At 37.1% G+C, this 26,049-nt stretch overlaps 2 pseudogenes; both read right to left on the reverse strand.

The window, feature by feature from the left end:
• Positions 1 to 1,307: 1,307 nt before the first annotated feature.
• LOC109702247 (olfactory receptor 5AN6-like) lies at positions 1,308 to 2,926 on the reverse strand (annotated as a pseudogene).
• Positions 2,927 to 15,705: 12,779 nt separating this feature from the next.
• On the reverse strand, positions 15,706 to 17,942 carry LOC141419617 (growth hormone-inducible transmembrane protein pseudogene; annotated as a pseudogene).
• Between the last annotated feature and the right edge of the window lie 8,107 nt (positions 17,943 to 26,049).

Here is a 26,049-nt window from a genome sequence, read left to right on the forward strand (position 1 = left end):
AAGAAGGGAAACGGTCAAATAAAGGCTTTTCTACACTTTTAGAGATTCAAATCCCAATTCCCATTTTTTTTATTAGATGATCCTAATCCCATTTTTATTACAAGAAAAAATAATGTCCTAATAGAGATTTGTTCTCCCAAACAAGCCCAAGTGCAATATTAAGACACTATTGTTGTTGCCCAAATCAGGGCCTAGATCACCTCACCAAAGAATGCCAGTGTCTGATTCACTTTTTCTGGTATGTGGTCGAGACATGGTGGAAAAACAAAAATGACTAAGTAGTAAAAATATACAAGGAATTTAGGATGATCAACTGACCATCCAAACTTTAAATATGGCAGATATGTTAAGTATTTCTATTATAACAAATGTCTGTCAGTGTGAAGCTATCAAACCTATTATCTGATATGACTACTTCTGCTTTGGACTAATCAATAAATGAAGAAATTTCCAGAGGTGAAAGAACAGGTTAAATATGAGAACTAACTTGGTTAAGAAATTAAATGTTCAAGGAGATAAATGTTTAAGCCAATTAAATATCATCCAATGTACCAAAACATTATAAGTTACTCATTAATATGTACAATTTTATGATTTTACTTATCCATTTAAAAACAAATGTAAAAATAACAATAAAAATAAAGATATTGCTTTTTAAATTATTGCAATCTTTTATTGAGGGCTTCGCATGCTCCTTACAAATGTCCTATTCAGTATTCATGCTAACTCAGCAAAGGAAGATTACCACCATTTTATAAACAAGAAGACTGAGGTTCAGAGGTGTTAAGTGAAACGGGCAAAGTACTAGCAAGAAGTAGAGTGAAAATTCAAACCCAAGTTGCAGAAATACAGTTTTCAAGATCTTTTCTCTGTGAAATACTGCTTCACTTTTGGAAGTGTTGGAATTATTAGTCCCTTGGGACTTGTGGAGAAAACTATTTCAGAAACAGGTATTCATCAAAGAGAGTCTCAAAAGAGATTATTTTAGAAAGATCTCCCAGTACCCATGGTAATCCCTGCCCCACCTAAATTGAGGTGATACATTTTCTTATTGGTTTCCAACCCATATTGACCAGTACTGGCATTGCTGATCCTACTCAAGGATCAGCTTCTGTCATGCTAGGTAGTGATTAAAATATTCAAGGTAAAGAGTCACGTTGCCACACTAATGATAAAAATACTTGTAGAGGACTTGGCTGTTGGTTCATTTGAGTACTAAGCTTCCAAATATTCTCTTACATTTGCCTGGTTTCATGCCGGTTCTGAGTTTATGTTAAAACTGTACAACTGGACATATCAAATAAATTTCATGATGAGAAGCACCAACAGAAGAATCTTTTCTTCCATCTGTTTAAAGCATCTTTGATTTCTTTATTTTTCAGGTTGTAGGTCAATGGATTTAACATGGGGATTGTAACTGTATAAAACTGATGCCAACTTGTTTTGGCTTAGGGACTCTCCAGAGTTAGGATTCATATAAACAAAGATACCTGAACCAAAGAAAAGGGTCACTGCTGTCAGGTGACAAGCGCAAGTGTTGAAGGCCTTAGATCTACCTTCAGCTGAAGTGATGTTCACAATGGTAGCAACTATATAACCATAGGATATCATGATAACCAAGACAGATGTGACAGATGTGTAAAGATCACTGTGAGCACAATTTCCATGACTTGGAAGAAGAAGGTGTCAGAGCAGGATAAGATCAGCAGTTGAGGTAGGTCACAGAGGAAGTGGTTGATGATATTGGGCCCACAGAAATAGAGCTGAAGCAAGGCACACAGCTGGATAAATGAGCCACAGAATTCAGTTATACTAGATCCCTCAACCATCTGCACACAGAGGGTGGGGGACATGATAGCTATGTAGAGCAGAGGATTACAAATGGCAACATACCGATCATAAGCCATGGCTGCCAGAAGACAGCACTCAGTCAGCCCCAAACTAGAGATGAAGAAGTACTGCATGGTGCACCCCAGAAAGAAGATGGATTTATGCTCCTTGAAGAAGTCTGAAAGCATCTTGGGGGCTATAGTGGAAACATAGCAGATATCCAGAAAGAATAAGTTACCAAGGAAAAAAATACATGGGTGTGTGGAGATCGGTGTCCATCTTGATAAGAGCAATGAGGCTCACATTTCATGATACTGTCATGAGGTAAATCCCTAGGAATATTGAAAAGAGTGCAATTGTGAGCTTTGGAAACTCAGAGAATCCCAAAAAGACGAACTTTGTAATTGTACTGTTTCTTCCTCCAGTCATTGCATTTGTGGCCCCAGGTCTGCAGGGAAAGAAGAGAATAAATCTCCAAGTCAGTTGTAATCCAGTTTCTGTTGAAATAAACTATCTTCTATCCAAACAAAATATATAACCAAGAAGAATACTGAGCCAGTTAGTGAAATTACTCTGTTTGATTTTGCTGCTAAATAATGACAGTGACCCTATAAATTTTCCCACCTAGAAAAGAGGACCATTATTAACCAATTAGGCTATTGCAGGGAGAAAAGAAAATATTGCAACATCTGGAAATCCTTTTTAAAAAGATGTTTTGGGGCTGGTAGAATCACTCAAGCAATAGAGTGCCTGCCTAGCAAGCATGAGGCCCTGAGTTCAAACCCCAGTGTTGCCTAAAAAAATGCTTTTGAAATTTTAAGATGTTACTAATGGGATTATAATCCCAGTGTACAGTTCAGTCACAAAGAGCTGCCTTTAGATGTTACACAGTTGTCATTGGATTGTGGCTCTGCTACCCATAAGCTATATGACTATGAAAATGTTATCTAACATCATTGCTCCTAGTAGAACCTATGTCATAGAGTTTATTTGAGATTAAATCAGTTTAGATGCATATGGTACTTGTCATGGATGTAGACATTGTATGAAATGCTGTCCTTAGGGGATACCTTTCTAAGATAGCTTTGAAGGACATTCTCTGACTACAAGTGGCTAACACAAATTAATAACCAGTTGGTAGGGAAATATTATAATTATGGACTAATCACATGTTTTTAAGTTATTCAGAAGTCAAAGAACAAATTATACTGGAAACTAGAAAATATTTGAATGGGCAAGTGAACTAAACAGAACTTTCTCAAAAGAAGAAATTCAATTGGCCAAAAAACACATGAAAAAATGCTCACCATCTCTAGCAATAAAGGAAATGCAAATTAAAACCATGCTGAGATTCCACCTCACCCCTGTTAGAATAGCCATCATCAGCAACACCACCAACAACAGGTGTTGGCAAGGATGCGGGGAAAAAGAAACCCTCTTACACTGTTGGTGGGAATGTAGGCTAGTACAACCACTCTGGAAAAATATTTGGAGGCTACTTAAAAAGCTAGACATCGATCTACCATTTGATCCAGCAATACCACTCTTGGGGATATACCAAAAAGATTGTGACACAGGTTACTCCAGAGGCACCTGCACACCCATGTTTATTGCGACACTATTCACAATAGCCAAGTTATGAAAACAGCCAAGATGCCCCAACACCGACGAATGGATTAAGAAAATGTGGTATCTATACACAATGGAATTTTATGCAGCCATGAAGAAGAATGAAATGTTATAATTCGCTGGTAAATGGATGGAATTGGAGAACATCATTCTGAGTGAGGTTAGCCTGGCCCAAAAGCCCAAAAATCGTATGTTCTCCCTCATATGTGGACAATAGATCAAGGGCAAACACAACAATGGGATTGGACTTTGAGCACATGATAAAAGTGAGAGCACACAAGGGAGGGGTGAGGATAGGTAAGACACCTAAAAAATTAGCTAGCATTTTTTGTCCTTAATGCAGAGAAACTAAAGCAGATACCTTAAAAGCAACTGAGGCCAATAGGAAAAGGGGACCAGGAACTAGAGAAAAGATTAGATAAAAAAGAATTAACCTAGAAGGTAACATAAACACACAGGAAATCAATGTGAGTCAACTCCCTGTATAGCTATCCTTATCTCAACCAGCAAAAACCCTTGTTCCTTCCTATTATTGCTTATACTCTCTCTACAACAAAATTAGAAATAAGAGCAAAATAGTTTCTGCTGGGTATTGAGGGGGTGGGAGGACAGGGAGGGGGCAGAGTGGGTGGTAAGGGAGGGGGTGGGGGCAGGGGGGAGAAATGACCCAAGCCTTGTATGCACATATGAATAATAAAAGAAAAAAAAGAGAAAATATTTGTAACTTTAAAATAATGAAAAATCCCATTCACAAAATCTTGTGAATTTAAAGTTAATTATTTGAATGTTGTGTGTTTTTTTCTTTTTGAGGTACTGGAGTTTGAACTCAGAGTCATATGATTGCTAACCTGGTGCTGTACTACTTGAACCATGCCTCTAGCTCTTTTTACTTTAATTTTCAAATATGGTTTCATGCTTCTTCCTCAGTAGACTTAGATTATGATCCTCCTACTTATACCTCCTGCTTAGCTGGGAACACAGGCATTAACCACCATGACCAGGTTGCTTGTTGAGATTAGGGACTCACTAACTTTGTTGCCCAGGCTAGCTTCAACCACAATCCTTCCACTCTGCAACTCCCAAGTAGCTGAAATAATTACTTTAAATACATATAGATAAAGAAAGACTGAAATGAATGACAGCATCATTGTTAGACTACTAGGAAAAAACATAAAATAAACAAGATAAGTGTTTACACAAAAGGGATTTATTTATCCAGAAAGAAGAATTAAATTATGTCATTTTCAGACAAATGTATGGAACCGGAGAACATCAACAGTGGATTTGGAGTTCTTGATTCCACTGTAGATTATCTGTTCAGATTAACTAAAATGAGACTTTCATTTTCATAACCTTGGTACATTCATACATTAAAAAAATTAAATAAAGCACAAAAAAGAGTTGGAAGAGAATGATTCCAGATATGCAAAAGGTAATAATATTATAAACAATTTCATACCAAAAAATTTTTTAAAGTACAAATTATTAGGAAATGAAACTTACTAAAACTGACCCAAGTAGGAATAAGAGCTTACACGCTTACTGAAAATACATCAATGCTTAATTGTAGAAATACTGAAAGCATTATCCTAAAAGGGAATAAAGCTCACCGTTAAATGCTTTATTAATCTTTGTCTTAAAAACTGTAGCCAGAGTAATGACAGAAGAAAAGTAATCTATCATTAAGAAAACAATTGAATACTGGTGAGGATGTAGGGGAAAAGAAACTCTCGTACTGTTGATGAGAATGTAAATTAGAGCAGCCACTATGGTAATCAGGATGGAGGTTCTTTAAAAAAGATAGAAGTACCATATGATCCTCCTATACTAATCCTGGACAAATATCTGACAGAAAGCAAGTTAAATGTAATTGATATATCTGCACACCCATATTTACAGCACTACAGACAATAACCAAAGTGGCCTAGGTACCCATTAACTAATTAATGGATAGTAAAATGTGATACATCTACACACACAATGGAGTATTACTCAGTCATAAAGAAGCATGAAATCATGTTAGTTGTAGAAAAAGATATGGAAGTAGAGATTATCATGTTAAATGAAATTTATCCAGACTGAGAATGGCAAATAGCACATGCTCTATCTCATATAGAGAATGTAGTCTTTAAAAATAAATAACAGGAATGTAAAACAGGTCCTTTTAGCCAGGCACTGGTCTCACACTTGCAATCCCAGCTATTTGGGAGGTTGAGATTGGGAGCATCTGGTTCCAGACAGCCCAGACAAAAATTTTGCCAAATCCCTCCTCAACCAATAGCTGGACACAATTATACATACCTGCAATCCCAAGCTACAAGAAAGGCTGAGATGGGGAGAATTGTGGTTCCAGACCAGCCCTCACAAAGAGGTTTCAAGACCCCATCTCAATAAAAAAAAAAAAAGCTGGACATCGTGGTGCAGGCCTGTCACCTCAATTACAGTGGAAAGCCTAAAATAAGAAGACTGTGGTCCAGGTCAGCCTGGGAAAAAGCAAAGTCTATCTCAAAAATAGCAGGGGAAAAAGTGCTGGAGACATGGTTCAAGTGGTAGAGTACCTGTTCAGTCCCCAACCTCCAAAAAGAAAAATTGAAGCAATAAAAAATCCCAGGTACTGTTTGGAGGTGAATAACAGTGGGAGGAGGAAGGTGAAAGGAGAAGGTGAAGGTTGGGGGCAAATATGGTGGAAGTACTTTATACAATGAAAACAGAACCATGAAACATGCTGAAATTGTTTTAAGAGAGGGGAAGAGCTATGCATCCCAAATTTCTGAGATTACACATCAGTTGCTGTGTGATAACAGAGACAATGTGAAATACAAGATGTGGAGGCTGGTTCCAACTCCTGGGACCTGTCCAGTCTCTCCTGGACCAGAACTGGAAGGATGAAGCAAAATCATAGATTGTTGACATCCCTAAACCCTAGCAGTTACTAACTACCTGAAGAAGGAAGATCAGAGGTCCCCAAAAGGCAACCATGGGGTCCCATAACCAGACAGCAGCAAAGCCCTTCTCTGATTCTACAAACAGAGAAGCAACTAACCACAGGAAGAATGAGAATGACTTGCACCTCAACACTCCTGATCCCTGCCCCTGAAGTCTCCACATGGATCCAGGCTTTATTACTCAGCACTACACAATACGTCCTGCTTCCCAGCACACAAAGGAACTCTGAACTCCATGCTTCCCCCACTACATGGTCTACTATCTTTCACTCTAAAATACCAAGGAAATCTGGGCTCCTGCATAAGCAGGACCCAGGACTCCCACTGCTCCACAAGTAACAGAAGGCACAAGCCAGCAGGTCTGGTTCCTCCATGCCTGCAGCTCTACTCTACCACCCTCTTGGAAGCCCATGCCAGACAAGCAGGTCCTGGAACTCCCACTGCTCAAAGGCTTGGTTTCCACATGCCTGTAGCAGCTGCCATGGCTCCTGGAAGCCTGTGCTAGCAAGCAGACCCCAGGGCTCCTGCTGCCTTCACGCTTGTGTCCCCCATGATTGGAGCAGCTGCTGTGGCTCCTCGAAGCCCATGCCTCAGTACAAGTAGACCCCAGGGCTTCTGCCATCTTCCAAGCAACAGATGATTCGTGCCCACCAGATTTCCTGCCCCTTAGCACTCTCAACTTTTTACTCAGTGCCAGAAGCCCACTATCACACATGCAAGTGAACTCCAGGCTCCACACTTTGCTATTCTGATGCCGTCAGGAGGCTTCCCTTTCCACAGAGGATGGAGGCCCAGTACTCACCAACAAGCCTGCCTGTGGAAGAGCCCCCACTGCCCTGTCAAAGAGCAGGAACCCAGATCCTCCTCTGATTGTTAATCTGCCATTCTGTGGGTACCAAGAGACCTGTTTTCCAAAGGCACAAAAAGGCCCACTGCTTCCCACTGTGCCTGATCACAGGACAGTCCACACTTCTCTGCTAAAGAGTGAAAATGCCAGATTCCCCACCTAGGGGAGGAAAGCTGTAACTTGCTACTCAGTGAGTGGCACCAGAAGGCCTGTTTCACAAGATGCACAGAGGCCCAGAACTTCTTACCTCATCTGCCTGCAGGAGAGTCCAAACTTCACTGTTTAAGAGCTTGAAACCCAGCTTCTCCTCTGAATGGCAATCCACTACTCTGCAGTTGGCAGGAATCTGTCCTCCCAAGATGCACAGAGGCACAGAGGCCCTGAATTCCCCAGTGTGCCTGACAGCAGGAGAGCCCCCACTCCTCCATTAAAGAATGAGAATGCCAAATTCCCCACTGAGGGAAGGAAAGATGTAACATACTACTCTGCAGGTCACACCAGAAGGCCTGCTTCCCTAAGTTGCACAGAGCCAAGCACTTCAAGCTACACCTCCCCACATGACAGTCCTGTCTTTCTGTCCAACAACTGTAATCCCAGCTCCTCCACTGAGTGCAATCTGCTATTTTGCAGGTTGTAGGAGGCACCTCTCAGTATTAACACTGTATGTAAATGGCCTCAATGCCACAATCAAAAGACATAGAATAGCAAACTGGGTTAAAAAACAAAACTCAACCATAGGTTTCTCACAAAAAAATCATATCAATGAAAAAAATAAACACTGGTTTAGAGTCAAAGAGTAGAAAAAGCTTTTCCAAGTAAATGGACCTCATAAACAGGAAAGAGTAGCTATACTTATATCTGACAAAGTAGACTTCAGATTAAAATCAATCAGAAAGGACAATGAAGTTCACTTTGTATTAATTAAAGGAAAAATTCATCAAGAGGAAATATCAATCCATAACATATATGCACCAAAAACAGGAGCAACCATCTACATTAAAACAAAATCTCTAATGGCCCTAAGAGCACAGATAATGAGAGATCTGAATATCCCACTGTCACCAATAGACAGGTCATCCATGCAAAAGATCAACAGAGAAACTTCAGAGCTACTCCATGCATTTTCCAAATAGACATGGCTGATATCTACAGAGTATTTCACTCAACAACCTGGCAATGCACATCTTTTTCTGCAGGTCATGGAACTTCCCCAAAACAGATCATATATTAGGGCACAAAGCAAGTCTCAATAAATTCAAGAAAATTGAAATAACCCCCTGCATTATATCTGGTCACAATGGAATAAAACTAGACCTCAACAAAAAAAGAAACCCCAGAAAATATTCAAACACATGGAGACTGAACAATGCATGGCTGGAAAACCAACAATGGGTAACTGAAATAATAAGAAAAGAAATAAAAACGTTCCTGGAATCAAATGAAAATGAAAATACAACCTATCAGAATCTGTGGGACACAGCAAAGACCATGCTAAGGGGAAAGTTTATAGCTATAAGTGCTGACATAGGCACCTGCACACCTTTGTTTATTGTAGTGCTGTTCACAATAGCCAAGCTATAGAAACAGCCAAGATGCCTCACTACTGATGAATGAATTAAGAAAATGTGGTATTTATACACAATGGAATTTTACTTAGCCATGAAAAAGAATAAAATCTTATCATTCGCAAGTAAAAGGATGGAACTGGAGAACATCATCTTAAGCAAAGTTAGTCAGGCTCAGAAAGCCAAAAATCATATGTTCTCCCTCATATGTGTACTTTAGATCCAAAACAAATGCAGTAATATTGTTAGACATGGGTCACATGCTAAGGGGAGGACATATACAGGAGGAATAGGGAAAGGTAGGAAACTCGAAACTTGAAAGTGTTTGATGTGCCAACTGTCGAGGAGCTAATATAGTAACTTTAAAATGAGAGAGGTCAATATGGGAAAGTGACTGGGAAGTAGTGAAGAGGTCTGGTACCAATGAATCAATCTGGTTGCAATACACATATGCACAGAAGCAATGAGAAGAATCTCTCTGTATAGCTATATTTATCTTAAACTAGCAAAACCACTATGTCTTTCTTGTTATTGTTTATGTCTTCTCTTCAACAAAATTGGAGAAGAGAGCAGAGCAGGTTCTACCTGAAAGTGAGGGAGTTGGGGAGGCAGAAGGGGATGGGGGCCAGGGGGCAGAAATGGCTCAAACAATGTATGCACACATGAATAAATGAATAAAAAACCCCAGAGACCTCTCAAATAAACAACATAATGATGCATCTTAAGCTCCTAAAAAAACAAGAAAAAACATAACCCCAAACCGGAGATGGAGAGAAATAATAAAAATCAGGGATGAGATTAATGAAACTGAAACCAAACAAATTATACAAAGAATAAAGGAAGCAGAAATTTGGTTCTTGGAAAAAATTAACAAGATAGACAAACCCTTAGCTAACATAATAAAACAGAGGAGGAAGAAGACCCAAGTTAATACAATCAGAGATGAAAAGGTGCATAACCACAAGTACTAGTGAAATCCAGAGAATCACTAGAGAGCATTTTGAAAAGTTATATTCAAGTGAACTGGAAAATCTAGATGAAATGGATAAATTCCTAGACACATGTAACCAGTTCAAATTGAACCAAGAAGATATTAACCACATAAACAGTCCTATTACATGCAATGAAATCAAAGCAGTAATAAAGAATATCCCTACAAAGATGAGTTCACAGCCAAATTTTACCAAACCTTTAAAGAACTAAAACCAATACTCCTCATACTTTTCAAGGATATAGAAAGAGAAGGGACACTACCAAACTCATTCTATGAGGCCAGTATGACACTCATTCCAAAACCCAATAAAGACATAACCAGAAAAGAGAATTATAGACCAATATCTTTCATGAATATAAATGCAAAGATTCTTAACAAAATACTGGCAAACGGAATACAAAAACACATCAAAAAGATCATACACCCTGACCAAGTCACTTTCATTCCAGAGATGCAAGGATGGTTCAACATACATAAATCCACAAACATAATGCAGACCATAAAGAGAAGCAATGACAAAAACAACATGATCCTCTCAATAGATGCAGAAAAAGTCTTGGACAAAATGCAACAACCTTTCATGATAAAAGCTCTGAAGAAAATAGGAATAGAAGGAATGTCCCTCAACATAATAAAGGCTACATAAGTCAAACCTAGAACCAACATCATACTAAATGAAGAACAATTGAAACCACTCCTAATAAAGTCAGGAGTGAGACAAGGCTGTCCACTTTCTCCACTCCTATTAAATAAAGTTTTGAAATTCTTAACCAAAAACAATAAGAAAAGAGCAATGAATAAAAAGATTCAAATAGGGAAAGAAGAAGTCAAACTATCCCTATTTGCAGATAACATGATCCTATACCTAAAAGACCCTAAAATCTCTACCAAAAACTACTAAAAATCATAAACTCTTTTAGCACAGTAGTAGGGTATAAAATTAACATACAAAAATCAGTAGCTTTTCTATAAACCAACAACAATCAGACCAAGAAAGAAATCAGGGAAACAATCCCATTAACAACAGCTTCAAAAACAAATAAGCACCATGGGATAAATTTAACAAAAGATACCAAAGACTTTTTTAAGCAAAACTATAAACCACTGAAGAGGGAAATCGATGAAGACATCAGAAGATGGAAAGCCCTTCCATGCATGTAGATCAGTAGAATCAACATTGTAAAAATGGCCACACTACCAAAAACAATCTACATGTTCAATGTAATCCCTATCAAAACTCCAATAACATCCTGCACAGAAGTAGAAAAAGCAATCATGAAGTACATATGGTTACACAAAAGACCTTGAATAGTCAAAGCAATTCTGAGCAAAAAGTCCAATGCTGAAGGCATCACAATCCCTGGCTTCAAACTATATTACTGAGCCATTAACAATAAAGAAAAACAGCATGGTATTGACACAAAAATGACAGGAAGACCAATGGATCATAATAGAAGATCTACAGATAAACCCACACATCTAGAACCAACTAATCTTCAACAAAGGAGTCCAAAACACATGTTGGAGAAAAGACATCCTCTTCAACAAATGCTGCTGGGAAAACAGGATATCCACATGCAGAAGACTGAAACTAGATCCCTATCTTTCACCCTGTATGAAATTCAACTATAAGTGGATCAAAGACCTTAATATAAGGCATGACACTTTGAAAGAATTCCAAGAAGCAGTAGGAAATACACTGGAACAGATAGGTATATGGAATGACTCCTAAATAGAACTCAAAGGGCTCATCATCTAAAACAATGAACAAATGAGACTGCATCAAACTAAAGAGTTTCTGCACAGCAAAGGAAACAATCACCACATTCAAGAGACAGCCCACAGAATGGGAGAAAATCTTTGCCAGCTACTCATCCAATAAGGGACTAATATCCATAATCCACAGGGAACTCAAAAAATTTAGTCCCCAAAGAATCAACACCCCAGTGAAGAAATTGGCACATGAATTATCAAGTAATTTCAAAAGAAGAGGTGCAAATGGCCAATAAATACATGATGAAGTGTTCAATTTCCCTGGTTATAAAAGAGATGCAAATCAAAAATTAAAAAAACTTAGATTTCATCTCACCCCAGTTCAAATGGCTATAATCAAGGGCAATAACAACAAAAAGTGCTGAAGAGGATGTGGCAAAACAGAAACCCTTACACACTGTATATATGAATGCAGATCAATGCAACCACTATGGAAAACAGTATGGAGATTCTTCTAAAAGCAAAAGATAGAACTGCCATATGATCCAGTGATCCCACTTCTGGGCATCTACCCAAAGGAATGTATGACAGAATACAATAGAGACTCCTACCTGTACACCGATGTTCATCACAGCATTATTCACAATAGCCAAGATTTGGAACTAACCCAGGTGCCCTACAATTGATGGCAGGATCATGAAAATATGGTATGTATACACAATGGAGTATTATTTGGCCATAAGGAATAATGACATGTGATTTGAAAGTAAATGGATGCAGTTGGATGACACCATATTAATTCAAATGGCCAGAAAACACATGAAAAATTGCTCACCATCTCTAGCAATAAAGGAAATGCAAATTAAAACCACGTTAAGATTCCACCTCACCCCTGTTAGAATAGCCATCATCAGCAACACCACAAACAACAGGTGTTGGCGGGGATGCGGGGAAAAAGGAACCCTCTTACACTGTTGGTGGGAATGTAGACTAGTACAACCACTCTGGAAAAAAATCTGGAGGCTACTTAAAAAGCTGGACATCGATCTACCATTTGATCCAGCAATACCACTCTTGGGGATATACCCAAAAGACTGTTACTCCAGAGGCACCTGCACATCCATGTTTATTGTGGCACTATTCACAATAGCCAAGTTATGGAAACAGCCAAGATGCCCCAGCACTGACGAATGGATTAAGAAAATGTGGTATCTATACACAATGGAATTTTATGCAGCCATGAAGAAGAACGAAATGTTATCATTCGCTGGTAAATGGATGGAATTGGAGAACATCATTCTGAGTGAGGTTAGCCTGGCCCAAAAGACCAAAAATCGTATGTTCTCCCTCATATGTGGACATTAGATCAAGGGCAAACACAACAAGGGGATTGGACTATGAGCACATGATAAAAGCGAGAGCACACAAGGAAGGGGTGAGGATAGGTAAGACACCTAAAAAATTAGATAGCATTTGTTGCCCTTAACGCAGAGAAACTAAAGCAGATACCTTAAAGCAACTGAGGCCAATAGGAAAAGGGGAACAGGTACTAGAGAAAAGGTTAGATCAAAAAGAATTAACCTAGAAGGTAACACCCACGCACAGGAAATCAATGTGAGTCAATGCCCTATATAGCTATCCTTATCTCAACCAGCAAAACCCCTTGTCCTTCCTATTATTGCTTATACTCTCTCTACAACAAAATTAGAAATAAGGGCAAAATAGTTTCTGCTGGGTATTGGTGGGGGGGAGGTTGGGGGTGGAGTGGGTGGTAAGGGAGGGGGTAGGGGCAGGGGGGAGAAATGAACCAAGCCTTGTATGCACATATGAATAATAAAAGAAAAATGAAAAAAAAAGTGAAGTAAGCCAGGATCAGAAACACCAAAGACACATGTTTTCTCTCATATATGGAAGATAGATCCAAAGATAAACATATACACAAATACAAGCATGATTATACACAAACTCAGATACAGAACATGTGGAACTACTCTATGGAATTTGGGGAAAGAGGGAAAGGAAGAGGAATGATAGAGCATTAGTAATATTGCACAACATTAAGATGCTAAGGTAGCGATATAAGGATATGTATTGAAAACTGCTGAAAAGTGGAGGGTGGGAGGTATGAGAGAGTAACGGAGGAGGTTGAATGGACCTAAATAAAGTATACCCACAGAGGGAGTACATTGAGAAACCTCTTTGAACATCAACTTAAACGTTAATAATGAAAAACAGGACTGTAAAATAGGTACAGCGGGTGGGGGGTTCTAGTAGGAAGGGAGAAGGTGATGGAAGGAGATTAAGGTGATGGTAAATGGTAGATGGACTTCATATACCTATAGAACACAGCTAAGAAACATCTTGCAATTGCTTTAAGTGGGGTGGGGAGGGAGTTGAAAAGGAGAGACGATGGGAGCAATGTAACTCATGTACAATATAAGCCCATCAAAATTATCACTATGAATATACTCCTGTACAGTGAATGTATCCTAATAAAAATTTAATTAAAAAGAAGAAGGGAAGAGGAGGCACAAAGGGAGTGAATTTGACTGAGGTATATAGTATTCATATGTGGAAGTATCATCATGAAACCATTTTGTACAAATAATGTATGCTAACAAAAATAATAAAAAGTGGTCATTTTCTTCACACCAAAATATCCCCTCATGCAATCTTCTTTCCATCACTCCATATTGTTTGCCTTCTTTATAGTTTCAAAATAAATGGACTTCAACATATTCTTTGTATCCAGCTTCTTTTGTCCAACACAATATATGTGAGATTCATTCACCTAGTTGTGACCATCACTATTTTGTTCCTTTTAATGTCTGAGTATTAGTTCATTCAGTGTATTTACAACATTGTGTTAACACCTAGTTTTTCTAGTTTTGTTATTTCACAAATAAGCATGTAATGTACTTTGAACTGGATAAAATAGTTATTTTTGCATTACTGTAATGAATACTTCTCAAAAACAGCAATCATCCCAATAATCATATGAATGTGTTTCTATATATAATTTCCAAATATAACTGACTGTTCTGTATCAAAAGAAACACTTAACAAGTGTCCCAACAAAGTTAAGTAATGGTCCATGCAGGACAGAAAGGAAAGTCTGCTAGGGAAAACTAATGACGCACTTTCCCCTTTACATTTTGATTCATATATTTCCTAAAGACAACTAGTTATGCTTCATGTTTTACTGCTTAATCTGAGAGGTAATGCAAGAAAACAAGAGTTTCAAGAGAAAATCTGCTCCTATAATCCCTAGCATAGCCACAAACCAGGCTTTTTGAACAAAGTCGTTAAAGCTTGAAGAGACAAGAAAAGCAAGTGCATATTCAATTAGACACACAATAAGTGGGTAAAAAATCCCAGCAACTATAAACCTGCAATTTGTGTACTTGAAAAAAGTCAAAAAAAAAAAAAACCCTTGAGTTTCGAGTTGTTTTACCTTGAAAATAGTTTTGAGGACATTCTGTTTTAGAACATCCAAAAGTAAAAGTCCCACGTACACAATTCCACCAGGGAGTCTCCAGGTGTTTAGCCTTCTGCAATGTCCTAAGCATTTGCCAGTCACAACCATATCAACACAATGAAGAGCACTGAGAAGTACAGCAGGAGAATGAACTACCTGTGTCTTTCATGAATCAGTGAGAAAACAGAGATCACTCATTTGTCTCCAAATACTCAAATGACTTTCACTGGCTCATCACAATCACACAGTCCTAAGTCTAAGTTCTGAGGATTCCAAAAGAGACAGTAGGTTGTCTTTTCTCTGGTCTCCATATGAAACCTCCCTTATGACATTCCCTGTCCCCAAAAATGTGGAGGCAAAGACCAGCTTGCTCATTTTTATTTAACCTAATAAACTCAAAAATAGATAAAATACTTAAATTCTTGTAACATGAAACTTAGTTTTCACATTTATTAAAGCCTTTTAAAATTACTCAAGTGTAAGACTTGGAAACATAGGTGGTACTTGGAATATTACTACTGAATTTATTCTCAAGAAGAAAAAGCAAGTTTAAAGAATCACATTACTGGAACACTTTAAACATATTGACATATTCTTATCTCCCAAATCACAATGGAAATCTTCCTTTGCAAACTATGTAAAGAATAACTGATCTCTAATCAAGCAAGACATCTAATGCAGAAGAAAAGCCAGAAGCCAGCATTTCACTTCTTTCTGTTTCTAGTTGTTAGCATACTTGCAACTCACCTGTATTTCTGAATATATTCAAGTAGATTACCAAAATAGACTTCATGGGATCATATTTTAACTTCGTATTCTGATGCTGTATTTGCATGTATGATTACTTTCTGAGTATCATACAGAAGGAACATGCTGAAATGAACTAATCCACCATACATTTATAGACAGTGCAGAGTGGCATGAGCCACAATGGTAAGAGGAAAAAAACACAGATGTCAGTGAGGACAGAAAGATGAGATCCAGGCCCACTCCTATGGTTGCACCCATGTTCAGAAACTTCTCACTGGGATTGTACATAATCACAATGGAAAAGCTTCCCACAAGGCTGTCATATGTGACACATGGCTCTGATGAGAAGTCCCCATAATACGGTCAGAGGAAACACCACTGTACCCATCACACCAGAATGCAGCAACTAAGAAAGATGGTTTGGCCCTGGACTCTGCACATATGGTATCAACAATACCAGCATTCTAGGGCCAATCAGGGCTGCAAGGGTTATACCAGGTGTCACCCAAGAACCTGTAATCATGAGGTTCATAAGAATAGGAATTCTGGGCTAAGGCAAACAAAGCTGTCAAACCAATACTTCCATCCCATCTGATCAATTTTAAATACTTTTCTATGAATGGTTCCTGTGCCACCTCTGAGTTTTTGGACAGTTTTCTCACGGTGAATACCAATTCTTGTCATGGTTAGTGTTAAGAGTGACTGATTTTTTCTAATAGAATTCTTCACAATGAGGAAGGTGGGTAGAAAACCCTGGAAGGTAGTTTCCAGACACACACAACCTTGCAGTCAACATGGTGATGCACTGACTTTACCAAGCAGACCTGAAATTCTCAACACCACCACACAGCTCCCCTCCCTGGCCTGTAAAATGGTGTATGCTTCACCTCCACCATCCTCTGCACAAGCCCTCTCTCCTCCCATTTATCTGTCGATGGACATTAGATTGTTTCTAATTTTGAACTACTGCAAACAAGTTATCTAGGAACATATGAGTGCAAGTCATTGAGTGGACATATGATTGCATATTTCCAGGGCAAGTAATTTGGAATTGAGTTACAGAGAGTTTATTTTTTTTGGTAAATATGTGTTTAAAAGAAACTTTAAAAAAATTTTCCCAATGGCTATACCATTTCGGACATCTTCATTGAGATACAATTCACATATCATACAATTTACATGGCTGAACATGGCTATCAACAACTTTGACAACTTCAAGCTTTGAAGATAAGAAAGGAAGACATGATAATATTTCATTTCCTTCAAGGAATCTGAATAATTTTGTAAAAAAAAACTCCAAAAGATTACATAATAATTAAAATAGATCATTATTCCCATGTGGTCTGAATGTCTATGTTGAAAATTCAAAAGAATTACCAATTTTGTGTATTACAAATTTGTGAGCATTTAGAAAAATCAACATATATGAAAACAATATTCAAAAATGGGTTTAATGTCTAGGATTCAACAAAAATACTTAGAAATTTTTACATATAGAAATAAATTTAAATGGCTTTCAGGACTACATCTGACAAAAAGTAAGAAACATTCAGATGGGTAAAATTACAAAGGTCTAGGAAAATATCAAACAATTACATTATTTTCTCTGATGACCCCATTTAGATTAAGCACAAGTTTTAATTATCACCACTATGTGAAAGTGGGAAACTAATTACTGAGAAGCAGAGTCCTCTATCCTCACTTTATCCACCAGCTAATGTTTGAAATTTTACATTAGATAGTTTTCAGTTCCACCTGAAAGTTCTGTTTCTTGTTAAAATTAACTTTACCCTATTTGTATAGGGGAAAGAAATCATGGGCTTTCTAAAGAAAACAAAAACAACAAAAAGTAGACAATGAAACTGAATGCCAGGAGTCTTTGAGTTAAATGCATAAGAGATCAGGGTTATAGGAACAAAGAAAATAAAAAGGGTTCTGAGAGTAAAAACCAAGATGCCCCCTCTCTGATTTTACCCACCCAGATATTCTGGTAATGTTTGACTCCTGACAGAAGTGAGTACCTTGGTGAGATCTGGGAAATTCTGTGATCACAGTGCCTTTCTCTTGGACAGTTCTCTAGTCCCAAGATGTACATAAACTTCTCACAGAAATTAGGAGCCACAAGCATCATAATGTGAGTGTTCAGCTTCCCATGGGTGCTGTGCTTTTGGTCATGGTTCTTACTGGCCATTGCTACAAGACAGCTGATTCTAACCTAAGATTCTCTTAAATGTTTCCTTAGTGTCCAGTGTGGAGAAGGGAGAGGCAATTAACAGACAGCACCATTTTCAGTTAATTATTCTCAAGAGTAATGGATAGATAAAACAAATGGATAAATAGTCTCAACTGATCCCATTTCTCCACACTTTTATGAGCCCCTCATGACCTAATCGAATCAAGCTCCAATTTCCCTTTCCACATTTTTACAATCATGGAACCTTGAGAGGAACTCAAGGCAAGTGATAATAACTGTATCACTTATTATCCAAACTGGACAATTTAGGGCACGAAAGGGAAGTTGTTAGTAATCATCTCAAGATAAACAAGCACAAAACAGCATTGTCATAGGCAATGCAGGACAAAATATTGTCCATCAACATTTTAAATTTTTATCAGAATTACCATTTATTGTACCTTTCATGATTACATGCTCAGGCTCTCTGCATACTTGCTTGGGGCTGAATTCTGACTTACAAGCTTTGTGACATTCACCACTTTACTTGATCTCATTGTTCCTGTTTCTTAACCAGTAAAATGGAGGTGGTAAAGAAAAATCTCCCAATAGCGTGGTTTAATGATATAATACCTACAAAATGCCTGGAAATATAATAAATGTTAGAAATTTTATTAGTGCTAGTGTTTTATTTTTGTTTCTCATATTTTCTGTTATATGTGTATAAAACTGAGGTTATCTCATAGTTATAATTCTTTTATTTTCATATTTTGTTAACCTGCTGTAATTATGCATATTAATGGGGTACAGTGTGATACTTCAACACATGTATTATGTTTTTGGATCTCAAATATCCCCCAAAACACTCATGTATTTAAGACTTGGTCTCCAGTATAGCAATGTTCACTTGGGAAGTGATTGAGTGATGTGGGCTCTGACCTCATCAATGAATTAATCCATTGATTGGTCCAAACTGAATGGACTATTGGAAAGTGGAAAATGTAGGAGATAGAGCCTTTTCAAAGGAAGTAGGTCACTGGAAACATGCCTTAGACGGGTGTATCTTGTCCCTAGTCCTCCTTCCCTGCTTTCAAACCACCATGAGGTGAACATCTTTGTCTGCTACATGCTCCCATCATGATGTTCTGCCTTATCATAGCCCAGAGACATCGGAGCTGAGTGACATGGACTAAAACTTCTGAAAACATGAGCCAAAATAAATTTGTCTTCCTTCAAGTTGATTTTGCCACAATGATAGAAACTAAAACGATATGCATACATTATATACTGATCAAATCAGTAATTAAGAGTTTTCCTCTCCTTGCCATTTCTTTGCTCCTCTATTCTTTGCTATTCTATTAACAAAATATGTAATGGGTTACTATTATAGTCATCTGACTATGCTATGGAACACCAGAAATAATTCCTTTCAACTGTTATGGTGTTCATTATCCATGCTCCCTTTATTATCCCTCCTGCCACACTTTCCACACTACTAAAATCACTATATTACATTAGTATCAACATTATTTACCTTCCACATATGATAGAGAATATGTAATATTTGTCTTGGGGATCTGGCTTACTTCACTGCCCTGCAGAGGACATTTTGCTGCAAATGACAGGATTTCATTTTTTCTTAAGACAATTTAACTATTTATAATAATGGGATTCAGTGTGATATTTCCATACATGCATAGAGAGTGCAATGATCACACCCAGCTGCCCTTTTCCACCCTTACTTCTCCCTAACACTCCTCAACAAGCTTCCCAATCCATAATAATCACTATTTTACTTTTGTGCTGATATTGTTCAGCTTCCACATATGAGAAGCATACTGTACTTGTCTACCTGCAGCTGCCTTATTTCATTTAACATGATGTCTTCCAGTCCCATCCATCTTACTGCAAATGATAGGATTTAATTCTATGGCTAAATCATAGAACTAAAACTTCTGAAAACATGAGCCAAATGCACTCCATTGTGCATTTATACCACATTTTCTTCATCCACTCATCTGCTGATGGACACTTTATTTGATTCCATGTCTTAGCTACTGTGAATAAATACTGTCCTATATTTAGGGTTTTTGTATTGTTATACTGGGAGCACATTATGACATTTACAAAAGTTCTTACAATGTATCATAGTTGAATTCATCCCCGCTATCATTCTCCTTTATCCTTTTTCCCCCATTCCTGGAATAATTTCAGCAGGTCTCATTTTTTCCATTTACATATACATGTCCATATTATTTCCACATATTCACCTTCCTACACACTTTCCTTATGTCCTTTCCCCTCACAGTAGTACTACCCATCACCTCCAACAGGACCTGTTTTGCCTTCCTGTTCTCTGTTTTTGAAAAAAGTGACATTTTTTAAAGATAGCTATGCAGGGTGTTTCATTGTGACATTTCCATGTATATATGCATTATAACATGAATTGGTTCATCCCTTCTATTTTTCTCCTTTCGACCTTAGTCCCCTTCTTATGGTGATTTCAACAGATTTTAAAATTCTATATTCATTCTTGTTTAGGAAGTACATCAACCACAATCACCTTCTTAACTTCCTTCTTTTACCCTTCCTCTCTTGTATGTGACCTCCCATTAGCATAATCTGTTTTTCATAATATGGCTTGTATCTGTATTAGGTCTATATTCCACATATGATAAAGCAACCTTTTGCTTTCTGAACCTAGTACCATGTACTTGATGTAAGGTTTGCAAATTTGTTCTCCCAGTTAGAGACTAAGTAAACCTAGTTCTAATGGCTTTGAGGGGTGCAAAAAATGGGGTAATGAAAATAGGTGTCCTCCAAAAAAAAAAGAGAATTGTATACCAATCTCATTAATGAATGTAGACGCAAAACTTCTCAATAAAATCATTGCAAACAGAATTCAACAAAACGTCAAAAAGATCATATACGATGATAAAGTTGGTTTCATTCCAGAGAAGCAGGAATGGTTCAACATATGCAAATTGATAAATTTTTTAAAATTCTTTTATTGTGTTGGGTGGGGTGTACATTGTGGCATTCACAAAAGTTCCTACAATATATCATACTTGAATTCACCCACTCCACCATTATCTTTATCTCCCTTCTCCCCATTCCCAGAATAGTTTAAACAGGTACTGTTTTTCCATTTACACACATGTGTACACAGTATTTGCATATAAACAGAATCAATGACAAAAAACATTCAATCATCTCAATTGATGCAGAAAAAAACCTTTGACAAAATTCAGTATATTTTCATGATAAAAACTCTAATAAAGTAGGAATAGATGGAATGTATCTCAGTATAATGAAGACTATATATGACAACATATATCCAACATCATATTAAATGGGGAAAAACTAAAACCACTTCTTCTAAGTCAGGAATGAGACAAGGTTGTCCACTCTCCTCACTCTTGTTCAATATAGTATTGGAATTTCTAACCAGAACAATACGACAGGAGAAGAAAAAGGATTCACATAGGGAAGGAAGAGGTCAAATTATTCCTATTTGCAAAGGACATGATCTTATACTTAAAATCACTAAATATTCTACCAAAAAACAGACAATATCAACACTTTCAGTAAAGCAGCAGGATAGAAAATCAATATGTAATAATAAGGAGTCTTCCTATACACCAATAGTGAACAGAATGAGAAAGATATCAGGAAAACAATCTCATCAATAATGGCCTCAAGAAAATAAAATATCTAGGAGTAAATTTAAGAAATGAAGTGAAAGGCCTCTACAATGAAAACTATAAATCACTGAAGAAAGAAAACAAAGGAGATTTCAGAAGATGGAAGATCTCCCATATTTATGTGTTGGTAGAATCAATGTTGTGAAAATGCCTACACCGAAAGCAATCTATATGTTCAATGAAATTCCCATCAAATTTCTAATGACATTTTTCACCAAGGTAGAAAAATAGATCCTACAGTTCAGAAGCTCAAAAGAGCTCAAATAGTGAAAGCAATCCTGAGCAAAAAGAGCAACGCTGGAGGTATCACAATGCCCTACTTTATACTACAGAACCATAGATAAAAATGGCATGGAACTCAATGTACAATGTAAGGCTATTCAGAATTGTCACAAAGTCCCCACCACACAATGAATATATGTGAATAAAAAGGGAAAAATTTTTTAAAGAAGTGCAAGAAAGAGAATTCACAACATGTATTTAATTTAAGTAAATGAATATTTTATTCATCTAAAATAAAACAGCATGGTATTGGCACAAAAACAGACATGAAGACAAATGGAACAGAGAAGACTCAAACACAAATCTGTGCAGCTACAGCCATCTGATTTTTGACAAAGGAACCCAAAACATACTTAGAAGAAAAGACAGTCTCTTCAACAAGTGATGCCTGGAATCCTGGATGTCCCCATGTAGAAGACTGAAACTTGATCCCTAACTTTCACCCTGTACAAATATCAATTCAAAGAGAATCAAAGATCTTAATGTAAGACCTGAAACTGTGAAACTACTACAAGAAAGAATAGGGGAAACACTGGAACCTATAGGTACAGGCAATAACTTCCGGAATAGAACTCCAATAGCTCAGCAATTAAGGGAAAGAATAGACAAACGGACATGCATCAAACTAAAAAGCTTCTGCACAGCAAAAGAAACAGTCACTAGACTTAAGAGACAGTCTACAGAACAGGAGAAAATCTTCGCTAGCTATACATCTGACAAGGGATTAACAACCAGAGTTTATAAGGAGCTCAAAAAACTAAACTCACAGAGAATTGACAACCCAATGAATAAATGGGCAAATGAACTGAAGAATTTTCAAAAGAGGAAATACAAATGGCCAATAAATTTATGAAGAAATGCTCAACATCCCTGGCTATAACAGGAATGCAAATTGAAACAACATTGAGATTTTACCTCACTCGAGTTGGAATGATGATCATCAAAGATACACACATTAATAAATGTTGGCTAGGAGGTGGGGAAAAGTGAACCCTTATACACTCTTGGTGGGAATGTAAATTAGCACAACACTATGAAAAATAGTACTGGGGTTCTTCAATAAACTAAAAATAGAACCACCAAATGATATAGCAATACCACTTCTGGACATGTATCCAAATGAATGTAAGTTAGCATACCCATGTTTACTACAGCAATATTTACAATAGCAAAACATGGAAATATCCCTGATGCACTACAACTGATGAATGGGTTAAGAAAATGTGGTATATAAGCACAGGAGTATTACTCAGCTATAAAGAAGCATGAAATTATAGTGTTTTCAGGTAAATGGATAGAACTGGAGACCACAATGTTAAGTGAAGTAAATCAGACTCAGATGAGCAAAGGTCATATTTTTTTTCTTTCATATGTGGAAGATAGATCCAAAAGATAAATGTATATACAACACAAATGTGATATATATGTGTATATGCATAGACACACACATACATATATGTAATCATGTTTGCAATATGAGACTCTATGAGGGGATTGGCAGGAGGAGAGAAAAGAAAATAGAATGGTAGTGAATAGTATCGATAGTATTGAAAACCATTGCATCTGGGCAGGAAGAAGACATAAAGAAATGCACTGAAAGCTGTTGAATGGAGAAAAGATAAGGGAAGTAAGAGAGGGAGTTAATCTTCTTAAAGTGCAATACATTCATGGATGAAATACCATGTTGTAACGTCTGTCAACAATGAATATACAGTTAAAAAAATGGACAGAAATGTAAAACAAGTCCTGTTAGGGAGTGGGTACTAGTGGGATGGGGAGGGGAACTGGAGAGTGTGAAGGAGGGTGAATTTGATCAATGAACTTTACATGAATATACTTGTATGAAAATAAAGCAATGAAACCTGTGAGATAATTTTAAGTAATGGGGAGGAGGATGAGGGAGAGTGATGGTGGGGGTGAACCCAACCAAGATACATTGTAGGCATGCATGGTAATGTCATAATGAAACCCCCTGTGCAACTAATATATGCTAATAAAAATGGGGGTTTTTTTTACATTTTTTTTTATTTTTTATTTTATTTTATTTTATTTTTCATATGTGCATACAAGGCTTGGTTCATTTCTCCCCCCTGCCCCCACCCCCTCCCTTACCACCCACTCTGCCCCCTCCCTCTCCCCCCCCCAATACCCAGCAGAAACTATTTTGCCCTTATTTCTAATTTTGTTGTAGAGAGAGTATAAGCAATAACAGGAAGGGACAAGGGTTTTTGCTGGTTGAGATAAGGATAGCTATACAGGGCATTGACTCACATTGATTTCCTGTGCGTGGGTGTTACCTTCTAGGTTAATTCTTTTTGATCTAACCTTTTCTCTAGTACCTGTTCCAAAAAAAATGGGATTTTTAATAAGAAAATAGATGTCCTTAAATTTAAGGGGAAATAATAATTTCTCATAAGCTTGATGCACTTAATTCAGTTAGTGTTTTTAAGTTTTCTTGAAAGATATACTCTGATATGAATCAGATATATTTGGGTGGTACTAGTAAAATATCTTTCATGCTTTCAGGTGAGGATAGTTGTGCATTATAGAAAAGCAATACAGTTACTGGAATAATTCTTTTCTTGAGTTGCTGGAAATTCTTCTATCTTACACTCCTTGATATACATACAAGCTTAGGATAATTGAGAATCTCACAAAATTGCATCTCTCTTTAACTACTAAAAATAAATTATTGAAAATGTACTTGGCAGCTAGCATACTTGGCATGCTAGTAAATACGTGAGCATTCACTTATATTTAAGGATGAGGTTTTCTTTGGTGAATGTTGAAAAAAGTAAATATTTAGGACTCAAAATCTGTCTACAGCACTGACCTTTCCAGCAGTTAAAGAATAAAACACACTGGGGAAAATAGAAATTATCTCTTCAGGTTGTTACCTATAAACCTACACATCACATCTGCTCATATTTCTTTAGCCAGCATCTTCCAGTCCAAAGTGATTTTGAGCACTTGCAAACTATAATCCTTATCTACAATAGAGAGGAGGAATAGTAAAACAGCCTATTGTCATCTATTCTTCTACTCACATATTTGTTTCTTTCTGCTTGGATGTGTAAAACCTAATCATCTCCTCTATAAAAGAGGCAATCAAAATAGCTTTCAGACATTGCTTCATGCTCATGGCTCAGGATCTTTGAGATTCATATCTATCAATCAATGAACGTCTCATCTATCTATCTATCTATCTATCTAATCCATCTCTATCTAGGCATACATCTCAACATCTCTAGCTAGATATATATCTACGTATCTCTGTTCTTCTCCTGACAATTTCAAATGCATTAACCTTATCAGGATTTTCTACAAGAACCACAATTTAACGCTCTAAATTTGATTTCTATTTCAAATTGAAAAGATTGACTGAACATTATCTTTAGCCATGTAGAAGTAGATTGTGATGATCATACCCTTAATTTGATCCTTTTGCAAGACTAAGATATATCAGCCCTCTTTGATCACAATCTCTTTAATCCTTGTGATTTCTGGCTGGAGATGAAAATCAGTTTGTAAAGGAAATGTCTTTGTATGTTCTCTTTTATTCTTGCTTACAAATTGATCGTTTCTTTTGTTAGCTTATCTCAATTTTGTAGGACCAAGGTCCTAAAAATGCATTTACCGAAAAGCAACTCTTATGGAGTGCTTATTTTCTTTTGATTTTATTGATGTGTTTGTGAGCATGCATATATTTTTTTTAAAAAATTAAGGAGCTGTTGCTTAGATCTTTAAAGTGGTCTGGTTCCTTTTAATTGAGTAGTGTAGACAAATGGTATAAAATTTCAGTTTCACCAGAGGAATAAGTTCAAGAGATTGATTATACATCATGGTGGCAATGGTTTGTAACAAAATATTTTATAGATGAAAATTGTGAAGAGAGTTAATTTCAAAAATTGGTATGAGGCAACTCTTACTGCAAGAATCAGAATACCCCTGTAAACATGACAGACATGACTTCACAATTCTTTGCCTGGGTAAAATCTGGAAGTGTGGCCAACACTGCTGCCTTGACTTGGTCCTGGATCTCATCCTTGACCTTGATCCTCAGGGGAGCAGAATGTTCCTTCAGAAGATGTGCTCCTACCAGGGACTCTCTTAAATGTGTCTATAGGTCCTGATGAGGA

This window comes from Castor canadensis, chromosome 1 (genome assembly GCF_047511655.1).
Source record: "Castor canadensis chromosome 1, mCasCan1.hap1v2, whole genome shotgun sequence".
Taxonomy (NCBI): Eukaryota; Metazoa; Chordata; class Mammalia; order Rodentia; family Castoridae; genus Castor; species Castor canadensis.